The 17,764-nt window shown below is 49.4% G+C and overlaps 1 protein-coding gene and 1 pseudogene across 1 annotated transcript in view; one reads left to right on the top strand and one right to left on the bottom strand.

The window, feature by feature from the left end:
- Positions 1 to 17,764, top strand: part of DSCAML1 (DS cell adhesion molecule like 1) — a 362,988-nt gene that overhangs the window by 48,695 nt on the left and 296,529 nt on the right. The gene's annotated exons all lie outside the window — the stretch shown is intronic.
- On the bottom strand, positions 14,643 to 15,017 carry LOC120364615 (mitochondrial import receptor subunit TOM6 homolog pseudogene; annotated as a pseudogene).

The raw sequence follows: 17,764 nt of genomic DNA, 5'->3' as shown, positions 1-17,764 counted from the left end.
TTGCAAAGGCCTGGAGGAGTCACAGAGCCCTGTGTGTTTGGGGAGCACCCTGTGGTTCCCAGGTCGGGGGTGGCAGGAAGGGTTGTCCCAGGCTGCTAATAGCACACTCGAAGCTGGGAGTGTCGGCAGTTGCTAGGGGTCTAAGGAGGAGGCCACGTGGGCAGGCGTGTACTTCAGAAAGATGCCCCAAGGGCTGCAGGAAGGGTGGCTTGGATCTGAGGCTACTGCCCCCTCTCCTGAGGGCTCCAAGCACGTTTCTCGGTACCACTGGACTTCCTTTGGCCTCCTGGGTCCCTGTGATGGAGCGAGAGGCAGAGAGGAAGCCACAGAGAAGCCAAGGCACTGTCCCTCAACCACACTAGCAGCTGGGGACAGCTCTACCATCAGGTCTCATGTCCCAGTCTCCTAATCCTGTCTGCTTCCAAATGCCCATATGCAAGACGCCTAACACATTTGCAGAATGCTGGATTATAATAATAAAAATTCACTGATCACTTACTAGGTGCCAGGCACTGTTCTAAGCACCTTACCTATGTTAATTAATTCACTTAATCCTCAAACGAATCCTATGAGGAAGATGCTATTATTATCCCCATGTCACAGACAAAGACATTGAGGCACAGAGATGTCAAGGACATAGCTGGGATTTGAACCCAAGCAGAATAGCTCAGATAACGAGGCAGGCAGACGAGCTGTTCAAGGACTGGCCTGTGAAGGGAGGGAGCCATTCCGGAAGAGGGTGGTCATGCCAGGACACTGTCTCACATGGAGTGACACGAGTCTCTGGGTACTGACGTCCCATAGCCCTGGGCCCCAGTGAACAGGGGATGCTGTAGGTCAGTGAGGGTAGGAGGGCCAGGAAGAACCCCAGTGCTGGCCACCTGCATGGGAAGGGCAGAGGGCCAGGGGTCATGTGCTGCCCATCCCTGTCCTCCACCCCACCCTGCCTTGGCCTCACGGGGAGAAAAGCTCCCTTGGCGTGGAACGGCGTCATACCCTCAGTAGCCTGCCCTGGTTTTGTTTTTGTTGTTCAGCCAGGTATTGCTTTTACTTAATAGACTTTTTAATGAAGTTTAATTTACATACAGAAAAGTACACTGATCTTAAGAGAATGTTTATGAAATGAACATGTCCATGTAGCCAAGCCCCACCCCCAGGTAGCCTCGCCAGTCCTCTGTGAGCCTCCCACACACCCCTCCCAGCTGTTATCCCCCCGACCCAGGTGACCATTCTCCTGAGGCCTGTCACCATGGATTAGTGCTGCCTGGCTTTGAACTTCATACAAAGTGGAAGCGTACAGCATGTTCTCTTATGCCTGGCTTCTCCCACTCAGTGTCGTATCTGTGCAGATTGCTCAGGAGGTTGGGCTGGTTGTCCTGGTAATCACTGTGGCTGACAAGTAGACCCTGGTCCTGGCCACCTGCCCTCTGGGCAGCACATCCTCTGGGTTGGCTTGCCCTCCCCGCTGGGGTGAGACAGGCCTTGGCATGCAGGGGGAAGGTTGGAGCCCCTGGATAGCTCAGAGCTGGCATACTCCTTTTTGTGACTTCCTTCCCGTTTGCCTATAGTTTTGAGAACCTTCTGTGCCCCCTGTGGTCTCCTGTCCACCTCCAGGTCTAGAATCAAAGCCAGGTACACTGGATGGAAAGTCCCGTGCCTGTTCTCTGGCTCAGGCCAGAATAAGCTGCACAGACCCAGGCCGAGGGCAGGGTCAGTGTGGACTTTGCCCCCCAGGACTCTGGTTACTGTGGCTGGGGCTGGTTGGAGAGTTGAGGGAACACCCCCCAGCCACAGACCTGGCAGGACGTGGAGGAGGAAGCTAGGGACTGCTAAAAGTCTCTTCAGACTGGGAAGCTCCAGGAATCCAGGCTTCTTGTAAAGGTCTCACTCACTGTGAGAGGTGAAAGGGAGAAAGGCTGAGGCATATCTTTAAGGCTTCACCTGGCATCAACTGGGGCTTGTGAGCAAGGCAGGGTCTCAGGCCCCACCCCACCCTGCAGGACTGGAATCTGCATTTAACAAGACACCTCATGAAGGCACTAAGGTTTTAGAGTCCCCGCTTTAGGGAATACACTGAAGTGATCAAGAGCTGGACGCAGGCCAGACCGCCCAGGTTCGCATCCTGGCTCAGCCATTTAATGTGTGACCTTAAGCAAGTTACTTAACCTCTCTGAGTGTCATCTGTAAAATAAGGATAATAACAGTACTTGCCTCGCACTATTGTCGTGAGATTTAAATGACATAACCCACGTGAAATGCTTTGAGCAGTACCTAGCACATGGCGAACAATCAATATTGATTATGATTTATTACTCGGCGCCAGGCACCGTGCACAGTGCTGTTCCTGCCTCACCCCATCCAGCTCTGCAATAACCTGGAGGTGGGTAGAAGTGTTCAAGCATGTTGTCCAGATCAAGGAAGTCATTTTTCAGCTGAGGCCAATGAGTGAACATGTCCCTGGCGATAGAGGAGGCAGAGTTTATAGATGAGTTTTCCTCGGTGTAGGGTGGACAGCACCACCTTCTCCCCACAACGGTCGGTCGGGGATGTGATGCCTGCAGGTCACAGGCAGGTTGCGGGTGTGTTTGTGGGGTTAATCGGTAAGGATTAATTGTTAGGGATAAACACAAGGTGTTTGTCTGGCTCCCAGCCAGCTCTCAATTAAATGAGAAAGAGTTTGAAGCAGGGGCGGCAGCGGCCTGGGATGCTGAGTGAGAGAGTGTTCAGAAGGATCTGGGACTTGGGGAAGACCTGCTTCCCAGGGAACCGGGCCCGGAGCCAAGAGGGTGGTTATGCCAGACAGCAGGAGCTGAGGTGGCCCCAAGGTGTCAGACGCCACTCAGCATCCTGTATGTCAGGGAACTGGTGGGCAGATGGCTCCCTGCGGAGCTTGGGGGAACAGAGGGCCTGTGCGCACAGGCGTAGAAAGGACAGTGGGGTCCAGAACTGAGGGATGTCAGGAAGTTGGAGCTTATGTCGGTCACAACTGGAATCTGTGACCCCTCTTGCTCATGTGTGTGTAGCCACGTGGATACTGTGACCCTCCCGGGATTGGCCCCGACCCAGGAACCTGGTTTCCTGCAGGACACCCTGCTCTCCCTCCTCCCAGGGCCTCCACTCCTCTCTCTCACCACTTTCTCCCTGGCCTGTGCTCCTTGTCTGGGCTGTGTAAGACCACACTGACATTGCTCATTGACTTGCCTGTCTCCCCTGTGGACTAGAAGTGCCTCGAGGGTAAGAAAGCATGTCTTATTTTCTCTGTATTCTCTCTCCTGGCACAGAGCTTGGCACAAAGCAGATTCTCCATACCTGCTGGATAGATGGATGGATGGATGGGTGGGTGGATGGATGGATGGGTGGATGGATGGATGGGTAGATAAGCTGCCCTGCTTTGTCTCTGCCCTGGGCACGCTCCTTGCCACCCAGTCACCTCCACTCCCTCCAAGCTCTGGCTGTTACCAGATGGACTTGATCCTATTATTTTTCAAAGCGTTCGAGATTCCTCTGTTAGTCAACAGGAGGGTCGCACAGTCAGGCTTGGAGTGGAGCCCCAGGACAGATCCAGTACCACCAGTGTCCCAAAATGGGCCTCGGGCTCAACCTGGAGATTTAGCTCTGTCTGTAAATCAGCTCCATGTTTGTCCCATCATCACTAGAATGGGAGTTAGGAGCTCTGGGTTTGACCTCAGGCTTTTCTCTAAGGTAACACCATCTATAGTCATGGGTTAAGTCATTTCACTGCTATGAGCCTCCTTCAGTGTCTTAGTCTGTGAAGTGAGGGCCTGAACTCTAATTCTTCAGGACTGGATTTTACGATTCCTTATCCATGCATCCCTGAGACTTTCCTAGACCCCGTTTCTATAGGTGAGTCCCTGTGAGATGATGTGCCATCTGTCACCTAGTAATGGGCCAGCCATCCTCCGAAGACTCAAGGTCAGGTGGCTGGAGCCGAGGAGAGATTTCTCATTCTTTTCCTCCCTGAGAGCATTTGCCCAGGGTAACCTTTCTCAGGGGTCATGACCACCCAGTAGGGACAAAACCCTGCTGGCCACCAGGGTCCAGTTTGCTTTTCCCTCTTGTCCCGCCTTCCCACCATGATACTAAGCCAGCCTGGACTTTGCCTGTGGCATGCAGCTTGTGGCCTCCATACAGCATTCCTCAGGCTGCAGGAGGCACTTAAGACCTCCTAGTGATGCTGAGGGATGCAGGGGTTGGGGCCCAGAACCAATACTGAAGGATGCGTTGGCAGAGGCCCAGGACCAGAGTCCAGAGACCTGCAGCTTCAGAGGAAGGGAAGCTGGACATGCTTGAACACAAAGAGCACTGTGTTGTGTGGACACAGCCTGGAAAAGGGGAAAGAACAGGAGCATTCGAAGGCTTCACCTTCCCTAATTACTGCGTGTTCTTAACGAAAGTTCCCACACATCTTTGAGCCTTAGTTTCCTCATTCGTCAATGGGAAAAACACTGCGTTTTCATTTAGGTGATGCAAGCTGTTGTAACAGAGAAACCCTAAATCTCAGTGGCTTACCACAATAAAATATATTTCTTGCTCACATAGAATCCAATAGGCAGTGAGAATCTGCTCCATGCAGTCATCTAGGGATCCAGGCTAAGAATCCATTGTCTTTAACCTCTGGCTCTCAAGGTTGCACTTATGATTACCATTCAGAGAGAGATGACAGAAGAGAGCAAATGTGGAGAATGAAGTGGGAGGTTTTTGCAGACCAGGCCCAGGCATGGCATTCGTCACTTCCACCCACATCCCACTGGCCAGGAATCAGTAGGTGCCCCACTTAGATGTAAGGAATTTGGGGAAAGCAGAGTCCCTGGCTGGGCAGCTGCTCTCCAACAACTCCGCACTCTGGTGGATACCATCTCTGCTAAAAGCAGGGATTGCTAAGGATCCCTGCCTCTAGGATTGCTAGGGATGTTTATACATAAGAAAACAAAGGTACCCTACATTGGTAGTTGCCGGGTAATGTACATTTCACCTTTTCTTCTCAAACAAGGAACCCCTCCCCTCCAGCTTGCCTGACATTTCCATTTGGATCTGAAGCCCTGGCTGGCTGGAGGCTGCTGTTCCCATGCACTGATTGCCGGTGCGTGCTCCGTCTTGGTCTGGTTTAGCCAACCCCAGCGGGGCAGCTGTTCCTGGTTGAGCCCAGCTGTACCCCTTCTGGAAGTGTGAGTGTGCAGCAGCAAATCTGTGACCATAGTTATTGGCTATCCTCATTTCTTGAACAATAAATATGTAACCTTGGAGTTGGGATGGCCATGGCTGGGGCTTGCCCCTTGCTAAGACCAGGTTTGTCCCTTTTCAACATTTGCTAGGTGTCTGGAGTCAAGAGTGTGGCAGGAATGAGCTTTTGAAGGATACCTGGGCAGTGGGGTGCCTTGCCACGGGTTGACAGCATCAGTAATGAGGTGTGCTGACTGGGGCTGGGGTTGGAGAATAGGAAGGGACTGGAAATGGAGTTTTGTAAGCCCTACAGATGAAGGCTTTCAGTGTGGGACAGAGTGACCAACTTGTCCCAGTTCTCCCAGGACTCAGGTTTTTAGCACTGAAAGTCCCATCTCCCAGGAACCTCTCTCCACCCCAGTCTTGAGCATACTGGGACGGCTGGTCAGCTTAGTGTTAGATATAGATAGGACATTAACGGGGAAAGAATGTGAATTTTGACGTCAGAGTCAGACCAAAGTCCAATTACCAGCTGTACACGTGTGGCAAGTACTGCATCCTCTCTAAGCCTGTTTTCTCATCAGTAAAACGGGGCTAATGGAGCACTTTTTCTTTCCCACAGGGATCCATTTCCATGATTAGGTCAAATAATATATGTAAGGGCCCTGGTCCTCCCTTCCTGTAGATGGTTGTCTAGCCCCTGCCTGACTCTTCCCAGTGACCAAGGAGCCCCTCTCTCTTGAAGGTACCCATTCTCTTGTTGTCTACATCTGGTTGTTGGAAACATCCCTTTTGGGAATCTCCACCCATTGGTTCCTCTTCTGGACTTGCACACATCACGGCCCCGAACTCTAAAAATAATGGTCATGTGCCCAACTCTCTGAGCAGATGGATCTGAGCAGAGGTAGCAATGTTTTATGTCAGAGGGGGTGCAGCTGGGTCTATTGTGAGACCAGGGGCTCTAGAATTAGAACCAAATGGCAGTAGATACATGACAATGCCGGCTCCCACCTCCTCCTCCTGTTTCTGATCAATCTCAGTTTTGCCTATTGCAGCTACCATGTGAGACATTAGGCATTGGGGTGATGAAATCATCCTGGTTTGCCCAGGACTTTCCCAGCCACACCTAATGGCCGTGGAGCCCATCCTCAGGGGCACTGTTGCCTTTGAGTTGTGCAGTACACACCCTGAGTAACCATATGCACAGAGTCCAGTATCCACTGTGGGGTTCTAGTGGGTAAATAGCTTGACTTCAGTTTGAGGGCACCGTGTGGCTCATGCTGTCTACAGTTGAAGTAAGCAGCCACCACCTGCTCCCAGGCATTCTCTGTTGATACGTAGGCTTTGTGGGATTAAAGTCCTTTTATCTGTTTTATCTCATTATCCATTCCCATGTCCTAGGTCACTGTTCTCAGACATGTGTGCACAACAGAATCGGCTGGAGGGCTTACTGAAGCACGAATTGCTGGGGCCCAACCCCAGAGGTTTCGAGTGAGTAGGTTTGAGAAGGAGTCCAAGAAGTTGCATTTCTAACAATATCTCAGGTGATGTTACTGGGCCAGGTCCTCCTTCAAGAACCACCGTCCTAGGACATCTTTCTTGGTAGCTTGTGCAGTGGGAGTCAGGAGACCAGGGTCAGGTCCCTTCCCTGCCTCTTATTAGTGACATTAATATAAGCATATCACTTCACCTCTCTGAGGCTTAGTTTTCTTTCTTTATCAACTGGCAATGGAAACCTTTCCTTTTATCACCCCGAGGTATTGTTTGGAGGATCAGATTAGACAGTATGTGTTCAAGCCCTACAAGTTGTTTCATAGCTACGTAGTGTTGTTTGAAGCTGGTAATTTCTTCTCTGGAGTAGAGGTATTTTCCCTCTGCCTTCTGGTGGACTGCTCTAGTCTTCTCCTTTTAGGATGTGACAATACATCTCTTCATCTCTTCCATGGAAAGTACCCAGATGCAGGGAAAGAAACTGCTGCAAAAAGACTGGGAGCTGCAACCAGTAAGCAGCCTGTCAAAGTCAGCGCTTCCAAAACAGAGATAATGGTTATACCACTGCAAACCTGTGTTGTGGCTCCAGACCACACAGTGGGTTACTCTCAGAGAGGCTCATGCGAAACCTCTTCCCTGGGCACCATGAAAATCCTTTCAGACTGGAAGAAATTCCCGGGCAAGCTAAAGCTTTGAGCCTGGAGACCCAGTGAAATGAGCATGAGTCTGGTCATCCAGATTTTTATGAATATGCTTGTAGGTACATTTCATATGGACACACAAGCAGTCTTCCTGGGAACAAATGTGCATTACCTGTGTGCACAGACACACGATAGCTGGTGAGGATGAAGCATGGTTGACATTGACGTTGTATGACTAACGCTGAAGTCAGCCAGAGGGGTCTGGCTGATGTCAGCATCTAGGGGAAGACTTGAGAAACAGTGAGCTAATTACTGCTAGACCCACACAATTCTTCGTAGGGAGGGAATGACCTAGAATGCAAAATAGCTTTCATTTTGTGTGGAAAACTGGGTGGATTCTGGCAAGAAAGGTCCTGAGCATGTTGGAATCGCTGGAGTGCTGGCAGAAGGGGAGAAAAGAGTTCACAGTGTGTGGGCGGAGAGGAAATGAATAGGTGCCATTTGAAACTGTCCCATTCTAGAACAATGCAGAATAGGTATCCCTATATAGATGTACACACACACACAATCATTCAGCAGTAAGCATCTATTGAGTAACCTACATTCTGCCAGTTTCAGGCGGTCATCATCTTTCACCCATGCAACCTGCAATTGCTTCCTAACTGATTTCGGTGCCTCCAATTTCTTTCCACCTCTATCTAAAATAGAGATCTGATCATATCACAGCCTGACTTTAAACCTCTCATGACTCCTCACTGTGCATGTAATAAATATCTACACTCGCTGTCACAGCCGCACTGGACTGCTCCCAGTCCCCAGAGCCTGCCATGCCATCTCATGCTTCTATGGCTTCCCTCTGGTTGCTCTCATTGCCGGGACCACCCTTCTTGACAGGGAAGCCTGCCTCTCTTCGTAAACCCCTCCTCAGATGTGTCTCTTTGGTGAAGCCTTCCCAAGGCCCAGCAAGTGAACCCTTTACAGGTCCTGGATTGTAGGATGTCATTGATTCTAAGCTAGATTATTGATGGAAGACGTACCATCATTTTGGTAATCATAAACACCATCTTAGACATATACATCAGTGGTACGATATGTTCCATATTCAGGAACGTGGCCATGTGGGGCAGCATGTTGGCTCTCTGTAGGCCCCCAGTCTGCTGTCCCGGTCTCGGATGGTATTATGCCACTATCCCCTTTGGGTGCACTGGCCCCTGATCTCTGAGTTGTGCTCCCCGGGAGCTGGTGGCACCTGGCATTCCCCTACTCACTGTGTGCTTGCTGATTGAACTGCCTGCCTGAAGTCCACCGGGAACGTCAGATGGACCAAACACGGAACTTGGCCCTTGTTCACAACACTCAAACTTCAAATCCCGACAGGGCTTTTACAGCTGTTCTTCCTTTTTCATCATATAATAATTGGAAAGGATGAAAGAACTGAAAATGATCTTTTCTAACTTATAATTAGGGGAGTTGAAACCCAGGAAGGTTTAAAGCAACTCACCCACAGCCAAGAATGGAGTTCAAGCTTCCCCATTCACAGGACATGTTCTTTCAGCTGGACGGCATTGCCTCCTTAAACAATGGATCCTAAAGAAACAGCAGATCTCTCACCTGGAGCCTGATACCCACACTGTGTATAGCAGCTTGCTGAGCTCTTGCTCTGTGCTGGTGCTTGACACAGGTGGTCCCCTTTACCCCTTGCAGTGGCTCTGCAATCTAGGTCTCATTACCCCCATTTCACAGAGCAGAAACTGGAAACAAGGATGAGAAAGAACTTGCCCACATTGCAACAGCTAGTGAGAAATGGGCTGTGAATCCCGCACGGGGGTACCTACACTTCACATTTGTTCTGTTCTACGGTGTTACTGATGTCTTTGCCCTATTGCCAAAACCGCTTTCTTGTCAATAAAATGAGGAGATGGGGCCAATCGTTCTGTGATAAGAAGCAGCCCTAAGTAGTTTTGGAAATGTGTATGTGTCGGGGAGCGGGGTTTAGGGAGGAGCTGTTCACTAGAATGACTGGTGGGAGCTACGGTATTCAGAGGGCAGCACCAGGGATGCCAAACACAGAGGAGAATAGTCCCACCCAAAAGGCTGTAGTACCCCTGTGGCAGCCAGCTTTCAGCATGACTCTAACCATCCTCGCCTCTTGAATCCACACCTTGTGTAGTCCTCTCTCATATTGTACTGGGGTTGGTTTGCATGACCAATAGCATGTGATGAAAGTGATGATGTCATTTCCAAGATTTGGTTGTAGAGGACTGTGGCTTTCACCTTGGGCTCTCACCCTTGGGTGGCTGGCTTTGGAGAAAGCTGCCATCAGGTTGCAAGCAGCTATGTGGAGATGCCCACATGGTGAGGAACTGAAGCCTCCAGCCAACAGCCAGAAGAGATCGAGGCCTGATACAGACACCTGAATAAGCTGGATGCAAATTCTCCAGCCCCAGCCGAGCCTCATGGTGACTGCAGCCTGGCCCATAGCTGCGCAGTCTCATGAGAGACTCTAAACCAGAGTCACCTAGCTCAGCCACTTTGGGATTCCAGACCCTCAGAAACAGTGGGGTTATGTCACTTTAAGCTTCTGAGTCTTGAGGTGATTTGTTTTGTACCAGTAGATAACCAATACAGCCTCAATAAGAGACACTGTCAGTCTGTGATTTCTGGAGCTCTCTGGGGAGCTCTATAGATAGCAGTTGGGTTTTGAGAAGCAGTGCTGGGATCGCTATAGGAGTGTGTGCTAGGAACTGTGGCTCCACATGGCTGCCCCATAGCTGGACGCTGGGCCCCCGGCTCCTCCCTTGGCCCTGTGAGTCTGCCCCTCTCCAGGAGCCCTGGGGGGAAGCCAGGCTGCAGGAACAGCCTGGCCACTGTCTCCTGATAGTGACAGTGACAGGACCCGCTGGGCGCAGCTCCGGACCCATCACAGTCTATCCTTTATTACAGCCTCTCTTGTTTTTCAAAACCTCTTTCATTTTGTATGAGCAGACAGATGTGAGGGACTCGCAGGCTCACACAGGCTGCCGTTCTGGGAAAGAAAAAGATATTTTGGGTTTCCCTCTCTTTCTATGGAGGGCCAGCCTTCTTCTTGCTTTATTTTTTCATGGGCTTTTTAAAGGCGTGATTGTCCTCCTCTTGTAGACAGCCCTGCCCACCCCTGCCCCTCACAGCCTCTACTCTCTTCACGGGCAGGTGTCTTGGATCTGTTCTTTTTAACTTGTGTGACCTTGAGCCAATGCCGCATCTTCTTCATGTTTTAGTTTTCTCATCTGTAAAATGAGGATAGTAATACGTGCACTGTGAGATTTGGACTAAGATCCTGAACATGAAAGTACCTTGTAAACCGGCCCGGTGGCTCCGCTGCCAGGGCTTTCTGTGGCCATAGACATGTTCCTTGGCATCCCTGGGCTTCAGATTCTCCCTGTCTGCTTTCCTTCCTCCACCTAATGAAAGCCCATCTGACCTTCCAGTGGGGACTGGGAGCCAGCTGTGAGCTTTTGGGAAGGGGGATTCTACGGGATAAGACAGTCCATCTGCCCTCTCCACCCTGGAAGGCTAAAGATATGGTCTGGTCCCCAGAGGGGAGGCTGGCTGTGTGCAGTAATTGAGGGCTGTGAGGGCCTCTCCACAGCCTGACCTGAATCCCCATTAAATACCCACTGCCGCAAGTCCCCAGCTTTCTTGCAGGAAAGGTGACTTCAGCCACCCACAGCCCTGACCAGCAGGCAGAGGCAAACAGCAGCAGTTCCTCCCCTGGCTTTCCCTGGGCCCCCTCTTTTGCTGTGGTACATGTCTGTCCTTATCCTCCCATTCCCAGTCCCGGCCTTGGTCCTAAACCACCTTTCTCACCTGTCTCATCTTTCCTCCCACTAATCGTGTACTCTGCAAATATTTATGGAACACTAGCTATGCACCAGGCCCTACAGATATGGTGGGAACAAAACAGGCATAGTCCCTGCCCCCTCTGGAGCTTACAGAAGAGAACAGCAAACAGATGCCAAGCAATCACAAAAGCTATGGAAGGGATCGGGGAGAGAATGGGGCTGCAGGGATAGGGCTCTGAGAAGGGTTTTCAGAGGAGCCAACAATTCAAGGTTTAAAATAAGAGCAGGCACTGACCCGGCAGAGCCGGAGGAGAGCCCAAGGTAGCCCAAGTCTGCTGAGAGTTGGTGCTTTCCAGGAATGGGCAAGCCAGTGTCAGGGAAGCTGAGAATGTGGGGACCCAAGGGACCAGCAAGGATTTTCTAGTCTCCCCACAAGGTTTTCAGAGACTGAAGGTGGCTCTATCAGGCCTATCTCTCCCCACCTTTTCCATCACTGGGTTCCCCCACCCCTTAAGTGCTCTTGCTTCCTAGAGAAAGACCTCCCCAGGGCCAGGTAAATCAGAGTGAAAGCCCATGCCTTTGGGAGTGTCCCAGCAGTGAGGTCACCGGGCAGTGACTTGGAGAGCGAGAGAAGAGGAGTGACCAAAGAAGTGACTTCTCCAGACAGTTTCCCAAAAGACAAGACGCATGCTTACATGCATGCAATTGGTCCCTGAGATTCAAGGCCCAGTGAAAAATGACTTCTTCAGACGATCCCCCAAAAGACAAGATGTTCACATATCTGCATGCAGTCAGTCCCTGAGACCTGAGGCCTAGAGGGGCTCTCTTCCAATACCCTCAAATGCCTCTCACCCCAGCGAATGCTTTCTTCCCCAGCGTGTCGAGGGACCATGGGCCTGACTGCACTCTCCTGCAGGAGGGTGTGATGTGGCTTTGGGCAATAGTCGCAGGCAGATTTCATCTGTAATCCTTTAGTAGCCAGCAGACTGGCCTGCCACCACCTCGAGTCCACTACCTCCAAGTATGTAGGGACAAAGCAGCTGTTCACAGGGCCAAAAACCCATGCAGATGGAGCCGCATCACTCAGTCCAACTCACCGAGCCCTACTCTGCACCAGGGACTTTATGGGAGGCAGTGCACGACCAGACCATGCTTCCTTAACATTCATTCTGGATTTGTAGAGAGGCTACTACGTGCTGAGCACTGCACAGAACCTAAATGGGGAGAGCAGCAGGAGGTTCACAAAACAGAGCAGATCAGGGCTGGCTGCTCTGGTCTTCTGGGCTGTGCAGGGCCACCAACTCTTTCTAGTCCCTTCCCCCTGCATATCCTCCTGAGGCTTCTCCCTGTCTCTGCCTGGAGCCCCAGGACCCCTCTGTCCTCCTCTCTTGCCAGTTCACCCCCGATGATACTCCTATTTAAAAATAAATCACTGCGATCTTTAATTGAAGACTAAATAATTGCTTCATTTTATTTAAATGTGGCTCTTGGAGGCTCTGGGAACAATTAGAAGAAAACGTAGGGCAGTGCTGGGTGCATGTTTCCAAGCATATAATTTTTTTTATTATTATCATACCGAGGTTCGTAGGGTCTGGAAAAAGAAAGTGTGCCCCTCCTCCCGAGTTAGTCATGCACAATTTACATGCAATAATAACAATAATGACGATAATAATAATAATTCCTGGCTTTACTCAGATTCATGCTTGGCTCCCAAGGAAGCTGGGCAGTCGTCACCGTGCTCTTTCCGGAAGGAGAGAGGTAAGAGCTGCCCCAGCTGTCTCTCTGCAGACCTTTTAGAAGTGACAGCAGCCTGGCCCTTCTGTCAGGGGCTGGGTTTTAGGTGGGCACAGAGCTGACCTTGCATGTGTGTGCTCTAAGTTCTGAGAGGTTCCCCGCTTGGACCTCACACCATGTCTACAATTCCACTCTTCATTCAGAGACAGCGTGAGAGCCGGATAGGGCCTTGGAACTCGTCTTTTTATAATGGAGGCAGCCAGGCCCCGAGAAGTAATCTTAGCCTCAGGTTTCAAAGCATATTAGTAATAGAACCATAAAGAGGACCCGGCATGTGAAATAGGTGAGCAGGGTCCTTGGAACCAGAAGACTTGGGTCCAGCCGCCTCTCTTGCTACGTCACTGTTGGTGCAATCCTGGGCCCATTTCTTGGTCTCTTTGTTCCTGTTTCTTGTTCCGGAAAATAAACTAGAAAAAATAATAGTTGTTTATCAGGAGAAATCAAGAACGGAATATATATGCAGAAGCTTCCAGCACAGCACCTGTGCACCGTGGAGGCTCATCAGCATTTACCTGTTCTTTCCAAAGCTCTGCAATCTTTAGGAGTCTGCTGTTTACATGCAAATGTCCCTGAGTCAGGCAGTGCCTTGGACTCTGGGCTGAATGACTCCTGGAGGATAGTAGTAAGGTCCTTGAACTTGGAAGGTACCTATGGAGAGGGAGGAGAAGGAAGAGGAAGACGACATCCCCCCAGCCCTCTGTCCAGCCTGGTCTTGCACGGGCCATGCTAAGATGCCTTTTCCTCCCCAGTCCTGCTGGTTTTTCTCTCTCTCCGCTGTGGGTCCCAACTGGGCCTGCCCAGGTTCAGCCTGGAAAAATGGCCTGTTGGGCTGTTTCTTCTGCATTTATTGAGCACCTACTATGTGCCAGAAAATGCTAGATACTAAAACTGCGAAGACAAATAAGTGATGTTTTCTGCTCTAAAGGAACTTAAAGATTATGGTGAAAGAGACATTTAACAGCTGCATGTGTTGTGATATTAAATGACAGGGCAGAGCCACCTGCAAGGATCTATGGGCTATGGGACCCCGAGGAAGGATGGAGAGGAGCAGATTGCCCGGCTTCTGGGGAAATCCAGGGGGCCACCTGGGGAAGCCACAGGTCTTAAAAGACATGCAGGAATTGGGCCAAGGCAGTTTACAGGGAAAAGAGGCAGTGTGGTCTGTGGCTGGGAGGTGGCAGTTCCGTGTGAGGATGACCTCAGTAGTTCAGAATGTCAGCTTCTGCACTGTGAGGCTGGAACAGTGAGATACGAGGCCAGAGAGGTGGGCAGAAGTCTTCGTAGATGGCTTTCCAACACCCATGATGAGGACCTCAGGGTGTGGGAAAGCAGCGGCTGCCCTGCTCCGGAGTCTTAACTCCTCAGGTGAACTGAGGGGCCGCAGTTCGTTCTACCGCACTTGGCTGGCTAAGGCAAGACAGAGCTGAGGGGCCCCTCGTTAATCTGTGATTGACCACGTCCTCTGGGCACAACAGGGCAGGCAACTTTTTTTAGTAGAAGCTTTATTGAGATATAATTCACACACCATGCAATTCGCCCATGTATATGATTGAATTGTTTTTAGTATATGTTTTTAGTAATGTATATGATTGAATTGTTTTTAGTATATTCATAGAGTTGTATAACTTTTACAGAACAGAGGCAATACTTTAGCTTAAACTTGTCTGCTGAGCAGAGAATGGAATTCTGCATGGACTCAAGGAACAAAAGGAAACTAGACGGGGATGAGGACGAGGAAAGTGCCCATCTGAATCAAACTGCAGCTGCCATCAGGGCACATCTTGTGATGCTCACAGATTGTAGGCTGGTTTTTGGAAGGTTCAGGTTCAGCACAGGATTCCATTTGTCTATTTGGCCACATCCCTGGCTGAGGTGCCATGAGGTCAATGTCACTCAAGTTCCTGGCCAGCCAAGCTCCCACAACAAAGAGTCCCAAATTGAGGATCGAGTTCCTCCAAAAGTCATTCCTAACAGTGGCAAAGCGGTAGACTCCCCGAAGCCAGTCTCCCACATTGTCCGGTATTTCGGGGGTTTCATTAGCCGAGCCGGCAGTGCTCACCGGGACCTGGCTGGAAGCCATAATAGGAAGCTTCGCACGAACCTCGTTGGAGGAGCTGTGAAATAGAATCATTTCTTAACTTCACTTTTGTATTGTTGATTGCTAGCATATAGAAATGCAATACGGTTTGTGTATCGATCTTATATTCTGCAACCTTGCTGAACTCATTTATTTGTTATATTAATTATTACTGGATTCCTAAGGGTTTTTTACATACAGGATTATATAATCTATGAATAGAAAGAAGATAGTTTTACTTCTTCCTTTTCTATCTGGATACCTTTTATTTCTTTGTCTTGCCTAATGGCCTCGGTCAGAACCTCCAGTACAATGTTGACAGAAGTGGTGTGGTGAGAATGGACATCCCCATTTTGTTCCTGATCTTAGGGAGAATGTATCCATTCTTTCATCATTACGCATGATGTTAGCTAGCGGTTTCTCACGTAGTCCCTTTATGGGGTTAAGGAAGTTTCCCTCTATTATGTTGAGTGTTTTTATCCTGGAGGATTGAATTTGTCAAATGCTTTTTTATGTGTCTACTGAATGATCAAGTGGGTTTTGTCCTTTATTCTATGGATGTGGTGTATGACATTAGTTGATTTTCTGATGTTAAACCAGCTTTGCATTCCTGGAATAAATCCCACTTGGCCAGAGTATATAATCTTTTTTATATGCTTCTGGATTCAATTTGCTAGTATTAAGCAACCATTCTGATGTAAGCGTTCCTTAGGGACAGAAAATCACTGCTGTCTCCTCCTAAAATATTCTATAAATTCATCTGTAAGACTCTTTCTTACTTCCCTTGGCTCCATCTTTCCCATGTTAGCCCACGAACTGTGAGCTGATGACAAAGAGAATGGTCACTTCTGAGCCCCCTGTCTTTTAGGCTTGGCTCAGATATCATCATGGGTAGAAAGCTCTTCCTACCAGCTCCCCAGTAGCTCCCCTCTGTCCACCCAGGAGCACTGACAGTCCCTTCACCTCACCTGTGCTCCCATTCTTGGCCTGTAACTTCCGGCAACACCAGCTGCATTCTCCTGTGGTTGGTTATTCAACTTTGTCTCCCCTGCTAGAATGTTGGCTCCTTGAAGACATTCATGTGGGGGAGACTCCTGATCCCTGCTGACATTCAACCTGGATGTAGTCCCTTGGATTGCTGGGTTCTGGTGTTTTATAATTGGAATTTCATTCCTTTGACCTAAGAATTTGTCCCAGGTTAAAAAGCAATAGATCAAAAGAGGTAATATTCTGCCCTCAGCAGTCACACCCAACTTAGGATGAGTGAGTGAATCCATCCTTTCTGGAGAGAAGGTTTTGCTCAGGAAGGAGGAAAGTGGGGTGCTGAAGAGGGAAAGAGAGAGAAGATTCTGGGGTCACTGTCAGCCCCCGGGCTGTAACTACTGTTTTCCTGAAACTTATCTATAGTCTGTGGGTCCTCTTAATCCCACGATGTTTCACGGTGCTAATTAATAAGGTCTTGTTGGTTAGAATGAAAAGAGATGCAGAACTTTTATTATCAACCTCAAACTAGGGTTCAAATCCCAGCTTTTCTACTTATCAGCTGGTGACCTTGAGTCAATTATTTAACCTTTCTCTACCTCCATCCTTCATTTGTAAATGTGGGATAAGAATAGTACCTACTTAATAAAGTTTAGCTAGAATTAAATTAGTCAATGAATGTACAAGGTGTGGATAGTATAATGTACTACCTGACACATAGTACACACTCAAGAGTGTCAGCTGTCACCATTATTAATAGGAGCCAACATTTGTGGCATGCTATGTCCCTGATAGGCTATGTGCTGCCTGGGGTCTATATTTGTCCTGCTGTTGCTTTGCCTGTGACCCTAAAGTCTCCTGTCCCTATAGAGCTGTTTGTGTTGGCCCAGCTCTCTTGCTGTCCCCAGAGACCTCCACATCACAGATCCAAGTTCATTCTCTCACAGTCACTACCAAAGCACACCTCCATGCTGGGGGTTTAGCGGGTCACCAGCTCTCACTGTAAGTCCCTCTTTGGGGATTGTGGGGTCCTTTACCACCCTCAGATCTGCTGCAGTGTTACCCTGACTTACTCAGCAGATGACTTTAACATCAGACCTTGTGAAGAAAGAGTGGACATCTTGCTTGGTCTTTGTCCTTCCAGAAGCCTCTTGAGTTTCTCAGATGCGTGGCGCCATCTCCCTCATGGTCACACACACCTGGGATAGGGCAGCCTCTCCAAACACAGAGACAGCATCCTGAAGGGCCCTTTGCTTGGGTCAGGAGTTACCACTGACCTTATATTTATATAAATAAACATTGAAGTTTACTATGAAATAAATATAAATGTTATCTAAGGGATTTTTGCTATACTAACAACAACAAATTGCTCCAAGGTGATGTCCCTCCTCTCCCTTCCCCCACACAGAATATCTGGCTTCATAGTTTAAATGCCACTTCCTAAAGCACCCAGTCTCTCTCTCTCTCACTCTCTGTCTCTCTCTCTGTCTCTCTCTCTCTCTCTCTCTCTCTCTCTCTCTCTCACACACACACACACACACACACACACACACACACAAAACCTCATTTAATCTTTACAACAGTAGGGATTATTACCCTTTTTCTAGATAAAGAAACTGAGGCTCAAAGAAGTCGAGCAATCTGCCCAAGCGTTTCAGGCCTAGAACTAGTACTCCTGACTCCTGGATTGTCCTGTTTCTCGTGGGTGGTGTCCTAAGGCCGCAGTGCCTCTGGGGATGATCCATCAGGGAGGGTGGCCAACCATGGCTGCCTGACCT

This window comes from Saimiri boliviensis, chromosome 6 (genome assembly GCF_048565385.1).
Source record: "Saimiri boliviensis isolate mSaiBol1 chromosome 6, mSaiBol1.pri, whole genome shotgun sequence".
NCBI lineage: Eukaryota > Metazoa > Chordata > Mammalia > Primates > Cebidae > Saimiri > Saimiri boliviensis.
This window is presented reverse-complemented; position numbering and strand designations above follow the sequence as displayed.